Here is a 22,178-nt window from a genome sequence, read left to right as displayed (position 1 = left end):
CACAAGTATTGTCACAGGTCAGGAGACCACCGCCGGAGTCATTGCCCAGGAGGGCCCAAGTATCGTCACTGGTCAGGAGACCACCGCCGGAGTCACAGCCCATGAGGGGCCAGGATGCCACAGCCCCGCTGGGCAATGATGGAACGTCATGCCACACACCAATGCCCATTGTAGAGATCGTCATGCCACACACCAATGCCCATTGTAGAGATCGTCATGCCACAAACCAATGTCCGTATCAGAACCGCCATGGCAAAGCACCGCTGAACAGTCCTGAAACGCCATGTCAAAGCACCGCTGAACAGGGCAAAGACCGCCATGGCAAAGCACCGCTGAACAGGGCAAAGACCGCCATGGCAAAGTACCGCTGAACAGTCCTGAAACGCCATGTCAAAGCACCGCTGAACAGGGCAAAGACTGCCATGGCAAAGCACCGCTGAACAGGGCAAAGACCGCCATGGCAAAGCACTGCTGAATAGGGCATGCACCGTCTAGGAATGAATGGACTGCCACATCAGGCATCCTTATCCCATGTGCAGCTGGGACAGTGACAGGACAGATACTTTCACATGGAGACTCATCCAGTCTGGGCACCAGTCCCCCTCCAGAACCAGTGGAGACCTGCATCTACTTGAGTGACTGTGGCTTTGAACTCCCAAGGATGGCACAGTGGGAAAACCACCCACTGTAGTGACTTGAGAGACTGTGGCTTTGCACTCCCCAGGATGGCACAGTGGGCAAACCACCCACTGTAGTGACTTGAGAGACTGTGGCTTTGCACTCCCCAGGATGGCACAGTGGGAAAACCACCCACTGTAGTGACTTGAGAGACTGTGGCTTTGCACTCCCCAGGATACATCAATGAGCATGGAGCCCCGTCGTGGATCTGGCTTCGCATTCATCTGGCTGAGGTGCCCCCCCCTTTCCTTTGGACTGTTGGTGCACGGACATTGTTGTGTACATATCTGCACTACTTCTCGGATTGTATGTGTAAATAAGAGTGATTTTGAGATATGTATATCTGTATATTTTTGTATGACATGTATATTGGCATATTACAATGTTTGCCCGATTTTCGCATTGTCTTTGCATTCTTCCGGGGGGATTGTGGGTTGTTACTGTGATTTTTGTGACTGTATTGGTGTGTATGTTGTGATATGCGAGGGTGGGGGTGTTTAGTGGGTGTCCCCCTAACTTTTGCCTCCCCCGTGTCGTAGGTGCAGTACTCACCGGTATCTTCTGTGCCTACGTAGCTGTTGGTCGTAAAGGAGCAGAAAAACAAGGGCAGGTAGGATTTGTAATTCGGGCTCCATGGTGTCTTCCTTCCTCGTGGGATGTGTTGAGGTGAGCGTTTTCCCATAGCAAAAGCTGTTTCCGCCGTGTTTTTATCCGCGGTGCATCCGCCCCGGAAAAGGTGGCGGATTGGCGGGTTGTAATAGTGTGGGCGGTACATTGTCTCCCGCCTGTCTGTTGGTGGTAACCGCTGCGCTGCTTGTCTGTACCGCCGTGGGGGGCGGTGTGTTAAAGTGGCTGTCTTTGTTGGCGGTTTCCGCCAGGGTCATGATTCCCTTTTTTTTCCGCCGGCCTGTTTGCGGTATTACCGCACCTTTAACACATTCCGCCAGGGTTGTAATGACCCCCTATATTTTGACCTGAAAGGTCTAAATGTAAATATTTGTATATTAAGTTATAGAATGTACTTTACACTTTATAAATGTTTGTTTTCCTGTTTTTTTCTTTGTTAATTCAAATGGGAGGGAGATGTGTTGTATTGGTTGTATTCATGTTTCTCATGGCTCAGAACTTTCATCTGTAGCCATGGTTTTGGAGCTTGGAATCTTGGGGTTGCTAGGAGCGGGAGGCAAGGAGCTTCAGAGGGAGAGAGATGTTGAGGACTGGAGGTTGGGATGTTTATATGTATTGATTGTATCTTCTGTTTCTGCCATTAAACTTGAAAGAAACTACTTCCTTTTGTGGACTTCATGCTACATTACACTGACCACCTCAGAGCCTTCCAGTCCAAAGGTTGCAGGCTGCTTCTCTTCTCTCTTGCTCACCAAGCGGGATGCTCTGTGGGCCTAGTGCACCCATTGGGGGCAGTCTGGTGCAGCCACTCCCTGATGCCATTGCTGGGCCCCGCTCTAGTCTTGAGCAGGGTCCACAGCTGCACCCTGTGACACAAGCACCCCCACATCTTTTCCCCCTTGCTCTTCTTTATGCAATTTATGGTGGAAACCCCGGCAGCCATGCAGTCTCTCATTCTTTCTTCTGTGTTGGGGTGAGGTGGGAAAGGGGGTATCCCACTCAGTACCAGGCTAGAGCCCCCATAATACCTGGTCTCCCCAGGCACTGTCACTGCTCTGTTTTCACTGTGAGGCTGCCTCACCAAAGTGTCCCGGGTCACTTCTGCATGCAGCACGAAAGGGGCACTGTACCGGATTAAACCTCCTTACTGTCACCAGACCTCTTGCCGTAGGCCTGTATAAACAAGGCTCACATGGTACGATGACCCTCTGGTCCCCCACGTAGGTGGGTTGCTCAGGCCTCTCATGAGGCAGCCACCAATAAAGCAATGTGTAGCCACGATCCTGGGATGTCCAGAAGTGGGCTCCCCCGCCCCCCACTGGCAATACTGCCCATGCCCACAGACCACCCTCAGCGATGTGACCCCCACCAGGCCTCTACTTCACCACATTTGTACCGGGCTAGGATGTATCACTACGGGTCTGGCCCAGCAACCGCCATCTTGAGTCATCAGCAATGGTGGCTTCCCCCACGGCCAATGCGAGCCCTGGGGTGGGTCCCTCACCCGTCAACTGTGGCCGGAATATGCCTCTGAGCACCCGACAGCGCTGGACCCAGCCTCGGTGGACAGGATAACTATGTACAGGGACGTGCAGCACTGGAGTCACTCATCCACATAGGGGCTGCCCTGCACATTGAAACCACACACCCTTAAATAAAGTCTTATTTTTAGCTTGTATTTTTGAATTTATTTGTTAGTGGGAGGACAGCCTTAGCAGGGGCGGCTCCTCCATTAGGGCAGAGGAGTGTCGCCACCCCGCCAGCAGCTGCAGCTGCAAACCTTTTACCAAAAAACAACAATAAACTATGTTTATTATTGTTTTATGGTCAAAGGGGCAGGGCCACAGGCTGTGACGTGCACGTCACGGGCCGGCCAAACACACATGCACAGTGGGCTCTCTCCAGCACAGCACTGTGTTGCCGGGCTGGAGGGAGCATGCACAGGCTCCCAGTCTGCCTGAGCAACATCAGGATTGGCCGCAAGGCAGGGTGGGAGCCTGCAACTGCTGAGGAGAAGCAGACAGAGCGGTGCGGTGGCGAGCAAGGTAAGTGTTTATTTTTTTTTAATGTAATTTACGTTCCCCCCCCCCCTGTGCTCACCGCGAGCCACGACTGAGCCTTAGATGCTCCTGAAACCTTGTAGAGGTATCTTTTAAAACTTCCATTATTCAGTGAGTCCAGTGGTTATCTATATAACATCCTACCAATTTAGCTTGTTTTCCTGCTTAAACTCAAGAAGGTAGGAAACTGGATTTCTATTCTCTTAGAATGCAGCACTCCCACCCCACCTGTGCTTGCCTTACATAAAACATTTCTCAAAGGAATATTGAAAAGGTTCCTCAAGGTAGTTAGAAGAGATTTGTACAGCAGCAAAACAAACTAATGGAAAGCCATTTGCATTGGGATAATGAAAAACTGAGACATGCCAATTTTACAAATTCATAAATCCCTGTTACTGGCACTTATTGAATCGATATTTTGGGAGTGAAAGACATAAAAGCCATTTAAAAAGGTGCTCATCTAATATGAAAATACAATTTCAACTTTTCATAAAGTAACACACTTAGAAATGGAAAGGCAATTGCCTGTAGAAAGTGGTAGACCTTTTCTGTGAAGCTGGTTAGCAAAGAGTAGCTTTCGGCTCACAAATCTTGCAGGCGTTGGAGTAATCCAGTGATAATTTGGATGCATTAGCTTGTCTTATAATTTGTAGGCTGGTCTAAGGGCCTGTAGGGGTGTTAAGAGTTTACAACCATTGTCTGCATATGGATGTACATGTGTGTGCTTCACCTGGAGAATAAGGATACTGGAATGGGTGACCGTGTGCAAAGGGCGATATATTGGTGGGCAGCAGGGTCCTTCTTCTAGGGAAAGCAACTGGAGATGAGCAGGACTTCAAAAAGGAGTCCACAGTAGGTCTGACATTGTTGGTCTGTGGCTCTTCTGGCTGGATGAACCCCTCTTAGTGTCAATTTTAATCTGCCTGGGGAGAAAGGATCAGCAGACTGGCCCACGGCCACCTATATGCATGATAGTGCTTGTTTTGTATCTGTTGCACCCCCGCCTGCATGGGTAGCTGGCAAACCCAAAAGATAGTACTTTGCTGATGGTCATAAATAACCCTGTAGGTCTTTTATTACCGTTAATGAGGCAGGGGAAGGGGTGGGGATTTACCTGGATGGTTTGGGTTACAGGTAGGGGAGATTTAAAATAAATAGGCTGCTACAAAGCAGCTACTTTGCCAAAGGGGTAGAGGTGCTCTGTGTATACACCAGAAAAGGAAAGAGGTTAACTGGAGAAGGCTCGGTAACACGCATAAGTCAGAGATGCTGTTAAATGAATAAAATGTTGCCAAACAGGTGGTGGAGCAGGGTTTTGGGTGTGACTGGAACGATGAAGGAAGCTGAGATAAAGACTCCAGCATAACTACTGTCTGTCCACTTTGTAGTGACTGTGGCTCTGTAAACCTAGGCCTCACTCAGCCCTCCAGACGCAGACGACACAAAATGAGACTTGTACATGTTAGGGTGATATGAGCCTTAGCACCGAGCGGCTACAGCCCATTTATTCAGACCTTGGGCTGCGCCCAGGCCTTCGGGTGCAGATGTATACAATGTATGTTAGTATCTGGGTGGCTCACTACATCCCTTATAACCTTTAAAAGAAAGAAGAATAAAACAAAAAAAGAGTCCACCATATATGGGTGTTCAGCAAACAAAGGGGGTTATTACAACTTTGGAGGAGGTGTTAATCCGTCCCAAAAGTGACGGTAAAGTGACGGATATACCACCAGCCGTATTACGAGTTCCATAGGATATAATGGACTCGTAATACGGCTGGTGGTATGTCCGTCACTTTACCGTCACTTTTGGGACGGATTAACACCTCCTCCAAAGTTGTAAAAATAAACAAAGGGGGTTATTCCAACTTTGGAGGAGGTGGTAATCCGTCCCAAATGTGACGGATTTACCACCAGCCGTATTACGAGTTCCATAGGATATAATGGACTCGTAATACGGCTGGTGGCATATCCGTCACTTTACCGTCACTTTTGGGACGGATTACCACTTCCTCCAAAGTTGGAATAACCCCCAAAGTCTCTTAGTCTATGGTTAGGTCAGGAATTGGATCTCAATTGGTAAGGATGGCCACAGCTGTGTTTTTCTCTGTTGATAGGCAGTTGACATTCACTGTTCAGTGTTGGCAATGTTTCAGGACCTACTAAGGTCTGGTTGGCATCGATAGGCGCCCTCTGTTGTCTCCATGACCATTCTCAAAGGCAACTACAGCCTGCTCATATGTCACTTCTTCTCTGACTCTGCACCTTCCCCCAGGGATTTTCTTAAACCACAACACATTTCTCAACACCTCCACACCTCCTTTCTTTGCCATGATCTTAGTCCCTTGCACTTTGACTATGCACGCAAACTCCGCTGAATGAGGTTGTACTCACCCCCTTGTGTCTGCTGTGATGTCCTCAAGCGCCCATCCAACTCTGGGTAGGCCACTGCCAGGATCCGGAACATCAGGGGGGTCATGGTGCGACTGGCACCCCTCCCACGTTGGGAGGCCATCCCCAGCTGAGCCTCCGCCGTCTTCTTGCTGCAGCGGCGAATGTCCTCCCATCTCTTACGGCAGTGAGTGCCACATGGCCTACATAACGGAGGGGCCTTGCCTACCTAACTCGCCCTGGCCTAGGGACACCCACAGCCCACCTCCCCCACCCAGACCCCCTCCACTGCACGCAAACGCCACTGAATGAGGTTGTACTCACCCCCTTGTGTCTGCTGTGATGTCCTCAAGCGCCCCTCCAACTCTGGGTAGGCCACCGCCAGGATCCGGAACATCAGGGGGGTCATGGTGCGACTGGCACCCCTCTCACGTTGGGAGGCCATCCCCAGCTGAGCCTCCGCCGTCTTCTTGCTGCAGCGGCGAATGTCCTCCCATCTCTTACGGCAGTGGGTGCCCCGTCTCTGGTGGGCCCCCAGGGTCCGGACCTCCTTGGCGATGGCACGCCAAATGTCCCTCTTCTGGTGGGCGCTGACCTACATGACATGCACAAGGAAAGAGGAACAGTCATTACCAACTGCACCGTCAATGTGAGTGGCCCCCTCCCTACTCTGGCCATGTGGCCCATTCATTCCCATGCATAACTGTTCTATGTACTCTGCCCCCTTCCCTCTTCCACCCAGCCCTCTCCACCCAGGCCTAGCCCATACAACGTGCTCCCTGTGTACTAACCTGTTGGTCTGGAGGACCGTAGAGTAGCGTGTACTGGGGGAGGACCCCATCCACAAGTTTCTCCAACTCCTGTGCAGTGAAGGCAGGGGCCCTTTCCCCAGACGCAGTAGCCATCGTCGCATCCAGACCGAGGTCACAGCAGCACTAGCAGTGTAGGTCCTCTCCTGTCGAAGGTCAGGTATCTAGTGAGTGAACAGATAAAAAATGGCGGTGACGTCGGTGGCGGTGACGTCCGCGGCGGTGCGCATCATCACTGCCGGCGCACCTGTTCATTGGCTCCTGGGACCCATAGGGTCCAATGTTAACCAATGCAGCATTGCGCCGCGGTCTACGACCGCCTACCGCGACGGTGTGCAACGCCAGCGCAGTTACCCCACAATCCCATTGTCCCAGTTTAGAGGTCAGGCAGCCGCCATTTCAGGGGCCCACATGGCTTCATTTACTACTGCGTCACGCATAGCTAGGCCTATACTCAACACACATACAGGAAGGCTTTTTTGTCTGGTGTAGTCTTGTGTGTAACTGTGGGTACATACCTGGAGGAATAGTGACTGGTTCTTCGCTGTTGTCCTTCTTAGGCACCGTCAGCTGGGACATATGAGAAGTTGGCGGAATCCTCCGGTGTACCGACCGCTGGTAGACCTGTTGACAATGGAAGAAAGACATATCATCGTCACCTACTGGTTTGACCGTGCCACAATCCAGGAACTATGTACCCAGTTGGAGCCAGACCTGATGTCACCAATCCGCCATCCGACTGGAATCCCCCCTGACGTGCAGGTGCTGTCAGTGCTCCATTTCCTTGCAAGTGGGTCATTTCAGACAACAGTGGCCATGGCATCAGGGATGTCCCAGCCTATGTTTTCCAACGTGCTGTCCAGAGTGTTGTCTGCCCTGCTGAAACACGTAAGGAGATACATCATTTTCCCTGAGGTTGAGGATTTGCCTACAGTGAAAGGTGACTTCTATGCCCTTGGACATATCCCCAACGTCATAGGTGCCATTGATGGGACCCATGTAGCTCTGGTCCCCCCCGCAGGAGTGAACAGGTGTACAGAAACCGGAAGAGTTATCATTCCATGAATGTCCAGATGGTCTGTTTGGCAGACCAGTACATCTCGCAGGTAAATGCAATGTTCCCTGGCTCTGTGCATGACGCATACATCCTGCAGAATAGCAGCATCCCTGATATGATGGGTCAACTCCAGAGGCACCATGTATGGCTATTGGGGGACTCTGGTTACCCCAACCTTTCGTGGCTATTGACCCCAGTGAGGAATCCCAGGACCAGGGCAGAGGAACGGTACAATGATGCCCATGGGCGGACTAGGAGGGTAATCGAACGCACCTTCGGCCTTCTTAAGGCCAGGTTCAGGTGCCTCCATATGACAGGTGGATCCCTATTCTACTCACCGAAGAAGGTGTGCGACATCATTATCGCCTGCTCCATGCTCCATAATTTGGCATTGCGACGCCAGGTGCCTTTTCTGCAGGAGGATGATCCAGATGACGGTGTTGTGGCAGCTGTGGAGCCTGAGGAGCCAGTGGACAGTGATGACGATGAAGCTGAGGATGAAGAAAACGACAACAGGGAGTCAGTCATACAGCAATATTTCCAGTGACACACAGGTGAGAACATTTTCTGGTTTAACATTACATTAACTTTCACACGTCTACCTCTATCCTGTACCTACATTTCACTCACTATTTGTTCATTGAATTGTACCCTTCCATTTCAGTTTCACAAGTGTGGTAACCTACGTGTCAACTGCTTGCATCCTTCAAGGGCTTGTGATGTGTGACATTGGTATGTTAGCCTTACAATGGGTAACCCATTATGACACTGTAATTGATAATACAAAGTTCCAAATCATAGACTGACTCATGATTTTTTTGGCTTTCAAGGGTGTTTATTTAAGTGCTAAAAAAAATCAAGGAAGGTTGTAAAATGGTGATGGTGGAGGAATGTCCATGGCAGAGTCCAGTCTATTCGTCTCACAGGTGCACTGCCCATCTGGGCATTGGAAGTGGAGCTGGGGCAGTTCCAATCTGGACAGGGTGACAAAGTGGGACAGTGGGGGGACAATCAGGGTGGTCTTATTTCCTGGCGGGGGTCTTGCCATCTTGCTCTGTCCTGTTCCTGGATCTCAGGGACCGCTTGCGTGGTGGTTGTCCGTCTGCAGGGGATGGGGTGCTGGTGTGGTGGTCCTGTGGCGGGGCGTCCTGTCCACTAGCGCCGGCAGAGGTGGTGGGCAGTTCGTCATCCTGGCTAGTGTCAGGGGCTCCTTGGAATGCCACGGTGTCCCTCAAGGTCTTTTGAATGTCCGTCAGCACCCCTACGATGGTGCCCAGGGCGGAGCTGATGGTCCTGAGCTCCTCCCTGAACCCCAAATACAGTTTGTCCTGCAGGCGCAGGGTCTCCTGCAACTTGGCCAGTACCGTGGCCATCGTCTCCTGGGAGTGGTGGTATGCTCCCATGATGGAGGATAGGGCCTTGTGGAGAGTGGGTTCCCTTGGCCTGTCCTCCCTCTGTTGCACAGCAGCCCTCCCAGTTCCCTGGTGTTCCTGTGCCTCCGTCCCCTGGACCGTGTGCCCACTACCACTGCCCCCAGGTCCCTGTTGTTGTTGGGGTGGTGGGTTAGCCTGGGTGCCCTGTAGTGGTGGACACACCGCTGATTGACCTGTTCTGGGTAGGGAGGTTTGGGCCCGCTGGGTGGGTGCTGTGCTGGGGTTACCAGAGGGTGGCAGCTCGGTGTTGGGCTGTGGCTGGGCAAGGGGAACCGACTGTCCTGAGGCCCACGATGGTCCGGGCTGGTCATCAGGATCCAGTGGGGCAGAGCTGCTGTCATCACTGTGGGCCTCTTCCGGGGGTGGAGTGGTGTTGTCTGGACCCTCTGGTGTGGTGACGTTCCTTCGGGTTTCTGCAGGGGGTGTGTGGGAGTGGTGTGTGTATGTGTATCAGGTGTGTGTATTTGGAATTGTCCAATGTGGCGGTGTTTGGTATATGTGTGTGTATTTTGAGCGCGGCAGTGTGTACCGCCAATGGAATACCGCGGTTGAAAGACCGCCGTGTGGATTCGTGGGTCGTAATAGCATGGGCGTGTTTCTGTTGGCGTGGAGGATTTGTTTCCGCCAGTTTATCGCTGACCTTTGGTGTGGCGGTGTTGTGTGGGTGTCTGAATTTCGGCGGATTCCGTGATGTGTGTCATAATAGCTGTGGCGGTCTACCGCGGCCGCTGCGGTGTATTGGCGGTCTTCTGCACGGCGGTAAGCGCCTTATACCGCCAATGTTGTAATGACCCCCATAGTCTTTAAGATGAGAAGGCACCTTAACAATCCTTTTAGATTTTGTTGAAACTTCATCCTCCGGAGAATGCAAGCTTCTACTTTGTCGTGTTTTGAAATTTTCCAAGTCCATGGTGTTGCCACAAAATCTGACGACTCTATTTAAATTCCAAATTCGACCATCTTCAGTCTTCACAGCATTGGTGAAGAGTTTCAGGACTTTCATAGGAGATAATAACTTCTTCCCATAACCTTTAAGAAGAGGTCTATTGATCATGACCCAATCACCTATTTTGACAACAGTTTTTTTCACAGAGTTCTTTCTGTCAAAATTTTGTTTGCGTATTAAGGATTTCTCTTGTTCCTTACCTCTCCAATTAACATCCGTAACATTCTCCCTTTTTCCACTCAAAAATTCATTGACCCAATTCGGCTCAAGAACCGTATTGCCTCTTCTTCCACGAAATAGAACAAAAGGCGTTTGACCTGTGGTGGAATGAGGAGTGTGTCTATACACAGCTATCTTTTTCATCACTTCTTGTTTCCAATTCATCTGACTGTCTTTAGCCATGGTGATTGTTTCTTTAATGACACGGTTAAACCTTTCGACTAAACCATTACATTCAGGGTGATATAAAGCACACAACTTGTGTTTGATACCACACCCCCTAAGAAAACTCTCCATTTCTTTTGAAACCAATTGAACACCATTATCGGTAAGAAGTGTGCTAGGAATGCCCTCCTTAGTTATCAAGTCTTTGAGAAAAGCAATTACTTTCTCTGTTTCAATGCCTTTGGTGAAGCAGATTTCAGGCCATCTCGAATACATGTCGACCACCACAATGATATAATCAGATGAACCTCCACTATGTATAGGACCCACAATGTCCAAAGTTATATCCTCCCATGGTCCTTTAGGCTTACTTCTTATCAACATAGGCTGTACCCTGGGTTTCATGGCTTTTTCGCTTATCGCACAGTGCACACAATCCCGAACCACCCTCTCAACTTGAATATCCATGCCGGGCCACCAATAAGATGACCGCAGCCTTTCCTTGGTTTTGGACATGCCCAAATGACTACTATGTGCACGATCAATTAACTGATTCCTCACACTGGACGGAGGTATCAACCTCGTACCTCTAAGAAGTAAATCATGATCTACTGCCAATTGATCCCTCACACACCAGAATGCTCCACATCTTTCACTACCTTGGGTTTTACTTCTCCAACCTGTCTGTATTAACTTCATCACCTCCTGTAAAACCATGTCCGATTTGGTCTCATCACGCCACCTTTCTTCAGGAATAGTTTCGTAATCTACTTCACACACTCTTTCAAACTCTTCCAACTCCCCATCCAAACTAGGCTCATCAGGATTAGATGAAGCAGGTGACACTAATCTGGATAACACATCAGCAGAATAGTTGTCTGAACCTGGAACATACTTCACCATGAAGTCATACTTCTGCAAAGCTATTATCCACCTAGTGATCCTGCTCGACACTGCTTCCATACCTTTGGAATTAAAGATTTCACATAAAGGTTTATGATCAGTTTTCACTACAAAGGACCTACCCCACAGAAACTTCTTTAATTTTTTAATCGCCCAAAATACCACCAGAGCTTCTCTCTCTATCACTGAATACTTAGTTTCTGCTACCTTCAAGCTCCTAGAAATAAACACAATAGTGTTCTCCGGACAACACACACCTTGTTGTAATACTGCACCTAAGCCTTTACCACTAGCATCGGTTGTTAGAATAGATTGTAAGGTGAGATCAAAGTTTTTTAGTTTGGGAGCATTGGACAGACTATTCTTTAGTGCGACAAATTCCTTCTCACAATCATCATTCCACACAAATTCTTTGCCCTTTTTTAGTAAGAGTCTCATATTGTAGCAAGAACTAGCAAAATCTTTAACAAACTTATTGTAGTACTCTGCCATTCCTAGAAACCTCATAAGTTCCTCTTTGGATGCGGGTGAGGCCAAACCACGATTGGTGTCAACAAGATCTTTCTAAGGGATCAATCCACCTCCAGTACTGGTATGACCGAGGTAGTCAATTGTATCAACCGCAAACTTACACTTCTCAGCCTTAATGGGTAAATCATGCTCAGAAATTCTACTTAAGACTCTCCTGAGAGTCTCATTTTGCTCACAATTGTTTTTACCATACACCAAAATGTCATCTTGGTAAACGCAGACACCACTAATTCCTCTTAATACCCGTTCCATAGCCCTCTGAAAAACAGATGCAGCAGAGATCAGACTGAAAGGAAGACAAATAAATCTGTACCTTCCAAAAGGAGTAATAAATGCTGTCAGGTTCCTGCAAGATTCGTCTAGTTTTATCTGGTGATAGGCTGAGGTTAGATCGATCGTGGAGAAAACTTTGGCCCCTGACACGATAGCCAACAATTCAGATATATTAGGAAGCGGGTATTTGTCTACAACCACATTCTTGTTAAGCCTACGTAGGTCCACACAAAGCCTAATGCTGCCATTAGATTTTTGAGCAATAACAATAAGGGACAACCAATCAGTCCCCTCCACTTCCTCAATGACACCTTGATCTTTCAACTTCTCAAGTTCAGAACGTAATTCATCCCTCACCACAAAAGGTACGTTCCTAACCTTACTGCAGTAAGGCACAGCACCTGGAAGTAGATTGATTTTATGGGAGTACCCTTTCATGCACCCGATTTTACTACTGAAGACCTTATCAAACTCTTTGTGTAATTCCTCTGAAAGAACAGAAGCAGACATAGGCGGTCATTCTGACCCTGGCGGTCATAGACCGTCAGGGCCGGGGACCGCGGATGCACCGCCAACAGGCTGGCGGTGCATCCAGGCCAATTCTGACCGCGGCGGTAAAGCCGCGCTCAGAAAAGGGAAACCAGCGGTTTCCCTCCGGTTTTCCCCTGGCCTGAAGAATCCTCCATGGCGGTGCTGCAGGCAGCGCCGCCATGGGGATTCCGACCCCCTTACCGCCAGCCTGGTTCTGGCGGTTTTGACCGCCAGAACCTGGCTGGCGGGAACGGGTGTCGTGGGGCCCCTGGGGGCCCCTGCAGTGCCCATGCCAATGGCATGGGCACTGCAGGGGCCCCCTAACAGGGCCCCACAAAGATTTTCAGTGTCTGCATAGCAGACACTGAAAATCACGACGGGTGCAACTGCACCCGTCGCACCCTTTCCACTCCGCCGGCTCCATTCGGAGCCGGCATCCTCGTGGAAGGGGGTTTCCCGCTGGGCGGGCGGGCGGCCTTCTGGCGGTCGCCCGCCAGCCCAGCGGGAAACTCAGAATGACCGCCGCGGTCTTTTGACCGCGGTACGGTCTTCTGGCGGTTCCCGCTTGGCGGGCGGAGATTAGAATGACCCCCATAATGCTTCCGTCTGCAGACTTCTGTAGTTGTCTTAATATAATAGAGAACTGTTAGGGTCAAGCATCACTCCCAGGTCTTTCTGGTGCCACCAGCTTATAATACTATCCTCCTTTTTAGATACATAGATCTTCCCTGAAGCGTAACGTCATTCATATTCAATTAATCCAACAAAATATCCATGAAGATTTATTGGCTCACCACCATAAGCACACGGGGTGATATCTGGCCGCAACAATTTGACTTTACCTTTTAACTCATTCTGATAAATGTGTTAGAGACTATAGTAATCTTTGCCCCCGAGTCAAATAACACCTTAGTTTTTCTTCCTTCTACAGTGATATAATCTAGAGGCCCACCCAAACTCTTCTCCGAAACCTGTAGAACTATTTGGCCACACGCAAAGTCTGAGTCATCATTGACCTCATTAGAGTGATCATCAATGACACTCAGGGGGTCATTCCGACCCCGGTGGGCGGCGGGCGCCGCCCGCCGGGCGGAAACCGCCCAAAGACCGCACCGCGGTCAAATGACCGCGGGGGTCATTTCAACTTTCCCGCTGGGCCGGCGGGCGATCTCCAAAAGATCGCCCGCCGGCCCAGCGGGAAAGCCCCTGCAAAGAGGAAGCCGGCTCCGAATGGAGCCGGCGGATTTGCAGGGGTGCGACGGGTGCAGTGGCTCAAAATCTTTGTGGGGCCCTGTTAGGGGGCCCCTGCACTGCCCATGCCAGTGGCATGGGCAGTGCAGGGGCCCCCAGGGGCCCCACGACACCCGTTCCCGCCAGCCTCTTCCTGGCGGTGTAACCCGCCAGGAACAGGCTGGCGGGAAGGGGGTCGGAATCCCCATGGCATGGAGGATTCCCTGGGCCAGGGGAAAACCGGCGGAAAACCACCGGTTCCCCTTTTCTGACCGCGGCTTTACCGCCGCGGTCAGAATGGCCCGGGAAGCACCGCCAGCCTGTTGGCAGTGCTTCCTCTGCCCTCCACCCTGGTGGTTTGAAACCCCCAGGGTCGGAATGAGTGCCTCAGTGTCTGCTTAGATCTTTTTAGATTACAAATAGCTGAAAAATGTCCTTTCTTCTTGCAAAATAGACAAGAACTATTAATAGCTGGACAAAGTTTGCTGTTTGCTAAGTGACCTTCTCTGCCGCATCTATAACATTTCTTTCGACTAGTACCAGTTGTTTCTCTGCCAGAAAACTTGTTAGGTTTAGATTTAGTACTACCAACCACATTGATATCTTTTGAATCACTACTTTTGACAACTTGGACACATTTAAGGGAGTGCTCAATTCTGTTAGCAAGTGATACCACTTGATCAATTTGAGGATCATCTAATAACCATAATTCGTCACGTACTTTTTCAATATTACAACCCAACATGAATTGGTCACAAATCCTTTCCTCCAAAGTTGATCCAAACTTACATGAAGACGCCAAACGCCTCAATTCTGTAACATAATTTTCAACAGTTTCACCCTCCATTTGTTGCCTCTTGCCAAAGTAGTACCTTTCTAAGATAGTACTAACCTTGGGGAGATAATGAAGGTCTAACTTTCTACTGCATATCTCATATTCATTGAAATTGATAGCTTCACTATCTGGAAGATCGGGAAGATGATCAAAGATTTCTTGATCCTATGTTCCCAAACAGTGAAGCAACAATGCCGTTCTTCTTTCATTACTTAAGGATGTACCACAAACCCTGGCATATCTTTCGAAAACCTTTTTCCATTTTCCCCATTTGATGGGAGGTTCTCCAGGAGTGGAAAGAAAGAAAGGTGGAGATGCAACGTTCTGCATGACAATTAGCTGCAAGCTTCAGTATACAATACACATATGTGGCATCAACTTGATACAAGGCAGCAATTAAATGAGCAACAAGAGATGACAGTACGAGGTCTCCCTGGAAGAAAGAAAATGTAGAAACAGCAATGTTTGTCTAGTATTTCTTTTGAGCACTTCAGCATACAATGTACATATATAGCATCAACTTAGTTCAAGGCAGCAATTGAATGAGCAACAAAAGATGGGAGAATGAGGTCTCTCTAGAAGAAAGAAATTGCAGCAACAGCAATGTTTGCCTTGTGATCCTTTACTGACAAAAGAGCATGGACGCTGTTGTTTTAATTTGTGAGGGAGTTACAATTGCAGCCTGAGTGTAGTAGAGGCGATGTTGTGCAGAGTCAAGAAAATGTCAAAACAGTTCAAATGAGGCGTGTGCCTCAGCATGAATTCCTGCTTTGAGTGGCAATCCAGCGAAGTCGCCTGTGTGCAGTAAAAGGCGAGTAGAGGCTGTCCCTGTAAAGCCTCACTCTGTAGCCACCACTGCTCCAGGTGCTGCTACCGCTGTATGAGTCCCTGGAGCTGTATCCGCCCCCGTAGTCACCGCTCCTGGACTCGAGGTGGCTGATGTCGTCGGAACTGTCTCGGCCGCCTCGTCACCTGCGGCTGCACCTGTAGTAACCACGGCTCCGGTCCACGGCTCCGGTCAGACTTCCTCAAACCAGGGAAGCACTTAAGCGCTGAGTAAAAAAAAAAGTGTGCCCGAGGGTCTCTCAGGAAAAGCGCATAAAAGAGAGGTGCGCCTACTTCCTCAAACAAGGGAAGCGCTTCAGCGCGGATTACAGCGCTGCGCGACTTCTCTCAATTAAAAAGAGAAGTGCGCCCGAGGATGACCAAAAGCACAGCTAATCAGGAAAAGCGGGGTGAGCCTCAGCATGAACTTGGCAGTGTCTGAAGGAGAAAAAAAAAATAAGAAAAAGCAGCTGCTTGAAACCGAAATCAAAGGCCGTTGGTTGTTTACCTTTGAATAAGGAAGGAGTTGGGATGTTGTCTTCCACTGCGAAGGTCGACCCAGCTCATCACCAGTGTAATGTAGCATGAAGTCCACGAAAGGAAGTAGTTTCTTTCAAGTTTAATGGCAGAAACAGAAGATACAATCAAGACATATAAACATCCCAACCGCCAGTCCTCAACATCTCTCTCCCTCTGAAGCTCCTTGCCTCCCGCTCCTAGCAACCCCAAGATTCCAAGCTCCAAAACCATGGCTACAGATGAAAGTTCTGAGCCATGAGAAACATGAATACAACCAATACAACAGTCAGGCCCAAAACCACAAAACTACTACGGCCGGAAGACCCCGAACACTGAGGAGATGGAGAGGGTGGCCATATGAGGGAAGGCACAGAACTCAACTTGGGGACACACACGGTGACAATCATGGCAGCCATAACGGGGAGACTTGAACGGGGCTGGAAAGCAAAATTGACATAGTGGGCCATGACTTGGGGCTCCTGAGGGCTGACCAATGAATACTGATGGACAGGGTGGCTATGACAGAATCCAAGCTGGCCCAAATGAGACCAGTGGTAACTGAGGGGGAAGCCTGCCTAAGGGCACTTGAGAAAGCCTTGGCTGACCTGGCAGACAAACTGAATGATGCAGAGTGGTGCTCCAGCCGTAATAATGGTGGGTGTCCCAGTATGGAGCGGTTTCTTGAAGAGTTGTTGTCCTCAGGGGTTCTGGAAGGGAAGACCTTCAAGTGGTTCTTGCTGGAACGAGCACATAAAGTACCCGGTTAACTGCCAGCACTCTGCATGCTGCTGCAGGTTATAGTGGACCAGCTACTGAACGTCTGGGATAGAGACAAAGGCCCGAAAGCAGTCCTGAAAGTGGCAAGGACTCAGGGATCGTGGCCCCTCTGGAGGGGAAGTGTAAACATTAATCTCGACCACACCACGCGGTACAGAAGCAACAAGAACTCTTAATGGAGGTTAAAAGGCACCTGAAACATCTGAATCTTAAATATTAACTATTCTTCCCAGCGAAACTCAGGATAATATGACAGGGGGCATCTAATTTCTTCACAACAGAGGTGGAAGTGTGGGCTAGGTTGGAGGCTAGTGGGTGCCCGATGACAGAAAACAAGGCAGAAGCGTGAGACTGGGGCTGGCAGGAAACTCGAAGATGCTTCAGACCACACAGATGTCCCAAGTCAGCTTTCATAAGAGAAAAGTCTGAATGGGAAGGAGATGAAGGTATGGCTGCCTTACAACTAAGACAGACCTTGGTAGTTGTCACCAAGTGGGAGACTCAGGAGGTGGGGCCAGAAGGTTCAAAAGATGGGGTGGTAACCACAGATGGATCGGGGGACCTCTCACAGCCAACTTGATCCTGTTACAGGAGCCTCATTTGGTTTGCAGTACCTGTGGATTCCTTACCTGGGGGTGGTATCGTCTTTTGGTTCATGTGGGTTTCATGGACTTGATCCTGTTACAGGAGACTCATTTCATGGGCAATACAGGTAGATTCCTTACCCAGGGACAGTATCATCTTTAGGTTCATGTGGGTTTTGCTGAGGGACCTGCGGGGGGAATCCTAGTGCGCAGATCACTGCCTCTGAATGTTACCAAGACCTGAATGGACATGCAAGGCTGCTACGCAGCTGTTAGTGGAGCTGGAATGTCCTATGCCTAGCGGTGGCCTCCTGGTACCGCATCAGCTGGAGGTATCAAGGGAGGATTATAGGGGTCTGACCCAACAGGAAACAAGAACACAAACTAAGAATAAACAGAACAGACTGTATCAAATTGGCAATAAGGTGGGGAAACTGGTGCCGTGGTTGGCTGAAAAGGAGGTCTAGACATGGATACACAAGGTGACCACAAAGTAGGGGGTCTGTGGTTGATACCTTGGGAGACATCACACAAACCTTTCTGGGCTATCCCAGTGGAGTCTACCACTCGAAAATGGGGGGCAACCAGGCAGGTCTGGAGAGTTTCATTACGGATCTTCCAAAGCCCCGATTGGGGGGGAGGAGGCAAGTAGGTTGCTGGAGGTCAGTATTATGGACAATGAAATTTAAATGATGGTACCCTACCTGAAGGATCAGAGGGCCCCAGGCCTGAATGGGTTCCCACCAGAATTTTTTAAGGGCCTGAAATCTCGAATAGTGGGCCCACTGAGTTCTATGTTTGGCTATGCCAAGAAGAAAGGCATCCTGTCCAGAGACCTTAGGCAGATGAATATTGCCCTCATCCATAAGAAGTGGAAACTGCTGGAGGACTGTACCTCATTTAGGCCAATATACCTATCAAATATAGAAACCAAAACCTTGGCTAAGGTGATGGTGACTAGATTCATGAGGATGATTGATACTTGTGTAGCCCCCAACCAATTGGGGCTCATGCCGCACAGAGTGATTAGATACAACTTGCAGTGAATTGTTTGGGTGTCTGGCCCACAGAGCCCGGGGAACCAGCGATATTGTTATTGCTGGACACTGAAAAGGTGTTTGATTCAATCGAATAGCCATATCTGTTTGCGGTCCTGCAGAACATGGGCTTTGGATCATCATTCCTGGGTTGGTTCAAGGCTGCTGTATAAGGAGACCCTGGCCCGGTCAGGATTAATGCTGCAAGATCAAGGGAATTCAGGCTCGGAAGGGGCACTAAACAGATATGCCCATTATCTCCAATTCTATTTGCAAACTCCATAGAACCACTGCCAACCTGAATCCGAGGGCATGCATAGGTCAGGGGTTTGAAATGATATCTGGACTGGGAGGGTCTGATTTTGCTTCATGCAGACAATGTTCTGCTGTATTTAGCCAAACTGGAGGTTTCAATCCCAACCATTTTCCATATCCTCAAGGATTTTGGTATCTATGCGTGGATCCATACTAATTTAAACAAATCCATTGCATTCCCCCTGAGTGCGTGAACCCCACCCAGCTGTTTAGAGGTCAGCGGAAGTAGGAAACTACTGCTTTCAGGTGCCTAGGCATCTACGTCACCATGCAATGGGAACTGTTCCTCTGTCAAAACATGGGGAGCGTATACTAAATAAATACAAAGGGGATTTAACCCACCTGAGGAAACTCCCAGTCTTCAAGCTGGGTCAGGCTGTCCTATACAAGATGATATTATCTCCCCAAATTTTTATAAACCCTATTTGCAATTCCGGACAAGATTTTTTGAGAGGTAGATATGGTGAACAAATTATTGATATGCAATATGGGCCCACTGAGAATCGCACTCTCTACTTAGTTGCATAACCCCGTCGACAGGAGCGTGGCCCTCCTAATCCTGACACTATTGGCCAGCCCAGTTGCAGATAGTCAGTGGCTGGACATTTCTGACGCAGCAGGAACTATCAATGTATGAGGGCAGAAGTGCTATGGACCTCGATGAGCACTCCCGCTGGCTCTATGAGTCAGACAGGAGAACCATTCTACCAGGCCCCATTGGTTATGTTAAGGAAATGGCAAACAGCAACAAACACATTGGATTGGAGGGGCTGAATGACACTTGAAACGCCACTCTGGGAGTCCACTTTGCTGACACACCTAAAGCAAATAGAGGGCCACAAGAAATGGAACCTGATAGGCATTTTAAAAGGGGGGTATATCTGGAGTGAGGGAGAGATGATTTAATTCCCTGAACTCAAGTTGCAACTTGAATTGGTGGAGAGTCAATTCCTTTGATACCAGCAGGTAAAACAGGCTATGGCAACCTTCTCCATGACATCACAGAAGAGACACTGTTAGAATACTACATACTGGGAGCCCTGCTACATAAACATGCAGTCTCACAAATCTATGTGACATTATTAACGAATAGCTTGCCATCCCTGATGCCCTCTAAGTAAATGGGAGAATTATTTAGAGAGACTGGAAGATGATGCATGGTGGGAGGCCTGTACATACCCCTTGGAGGTTTCTATCCAGGTGGGATTCCGGGTAGTCCAGCTGAAGATTCTTTACAGGGCATACTATGTTAACGCGTCCCTTTATGATAATTTATTACACATCAGGACTCGTTTTAGGCCAATGAATCTTTTGACCCAGTTGAGAGACACCTTAGGACGAGATAGCTAATCAATATGTCAATCAATACGTCAATAATGTCATCAATATTTATTACGACAATGCATTTCACTTTAGTCAAAGACATTAATCAATTCAAGACACCACCAGGACCTGGCAGTCATGAATAACCACACCAGTTTAGTAGAATTTTATGAGTTTTATTCCCTATTAATTACAATTCTAAGAGCAAGTGTGTTAATCTCAAAACCAAGAAACAAAATAGCATAGTCAAAATATGGCAACTCTGATAAGATTTCATTAAGGCAAGAATCATAAACATCAAAACATAACACGGCGTGGGCATAGATCAACTTTAGCAGAATGTCATTAACGCGTCGGTTCAACAAAGCATAGATTCAGTTGTTTGTCTATTTGCGTCAGTTTCGTGAACACCTGTCCTAACCACTGATTAGCATTGGCATGTTGAGCTTCATGCAAAACAATTTTAGAACACCAATTGAAAACATCTAGCTATGGTCTCTGCCAAAAGCAAGCAGTTGGTACCTAGAAAGGAAAAGCAAACAGACAAATCACAAGTTCATTGTCATAGTTACCCTCCAAGGTTTGGGTCAGCACTCAGGTCAGTCTTCGTCTTCAGGACATCAGTTGATTCACCATCAGTATCTCAGCTCTGGGTAAAGGGGCACTTCCCTCATAAGGAGGTAAAGTGTAAAATGGACAATCTAAGGAAGGATGGTTTAATTAAAACCATATAAGTCACCAAACAGAGTGACAGAGTTTCTGGATAAAATCAATAGCATTCCCTAACACCTCTCTCAGGCTCCCCGTGTCATGGGTTTTTATCCCTTTTTCATTGTACATTCCCCTAAAATCTAATTGGCTAAGCGGTTGCACCCCACTATCTCTACCCAATTAACTTTGAATTAGCTCATCAAATTTGTCACCCCACAACAGTTCACAAGCATTTTATTGGTCCATATGATTGACGTCTTCAGAGGTAGCACGTCCGATATGATTTCATCCTTCTGTAATTCTTTGCACATCTTTTGGTCACTAGCTCCATTGTCTTCACTGGTTTAAACGACCTTGTACATTATGTTAATCTACACTGTCGCATTTTGACTAAATCATTTCTACAAGCAATATGAATTTCATGAGAACGGATCCACTATAGTTACATTCAGCTTCTAGTTTGAAGAAAACAAGAGGTCATGTCCTTTTACACATTTAATATGAGAGCCAGGCAGCTAAGCTTGGGCTTATGCTAACTTAAGGCCTACAAGATTTGTTTAGCGTAACTTTAATAACATAATCATTAATAATTCGTACAAAACCATACAAAAATTCATAAGTATTAGTCATTTTCATTAGTCCCCTTATACATTGGCAGCCACTCCCCGTGGTCACATTTCAAGTACACGTTTTAGCAAAACATATTAGTACAACTTCTATGCGGCATTATCACACATTAGTTCATAAACATTTCACGTAAATATAGATTTTATAAGCTACGCTCTCTCAACTATACAAGAACCAGTCTATACAAAATGGGGAAAACAGAAAACAACCGCTGCCTAAGGGACTGAAGATATAGGGGAATGCTAATTCACACCCTGTGGGAGTGACCGTGAGCACTGGAAATTGTTGACAGGCAGAATATTGTTGGTCACTGAATTCTCCCAACGCACACCCCACAACTGGTGACATTGGGCAAATGCGGAAGCAAGCATCGAGCAGGTACACTCTCCTCTTCTGTAACGTGGCACTGATGGTAGCAAGGATACATGCCGCGAAATTGTGGAGGGACAAAGATTCCAACAGTGCCAGAATGGACCTCCAATCTACAATGTTGCATGAGGAAGGGGTTTATCAAGCTAGAGGATGCCCACGTAAGTTTGAAAGGCTCTCAGGCCCTTGGAAAGGGGAGGAGGGTGGCACAGAGAGTGTGTCTGAATAATGGGGAAAAGTGGACTGCAGAAAAGAAAATATTCCAGTCAGAATAGATCACTAAGCTTGTGGCTCAGGAATTGGGCCAGGAAGTGCCGGAGCGGATCTCAGAACATAGATATGGTGGAAATATGAATATGGGAATTACTGTGTGATATTGTTTTCATGTGCCTTATTGCAATCAC

Source organism: Pleurodeles waltl, chromosome 8 (genome assembly GCF_031143425.1).
Source record: "Pleurodeles waltl isolate 20211129_DDA chromosome 8, aPleWal1.hap1.20221129, whole genome shotgun sequence".
Taxonomy (NCBI): Eukaryota; Metazoa; Chordata; class Amphibia; order Caudata; family Salamandridae; genus Pleurodeles; species Pleurodeles waltl.
This window is presented reverse-complemented; position numbering follows the sequence as displayed.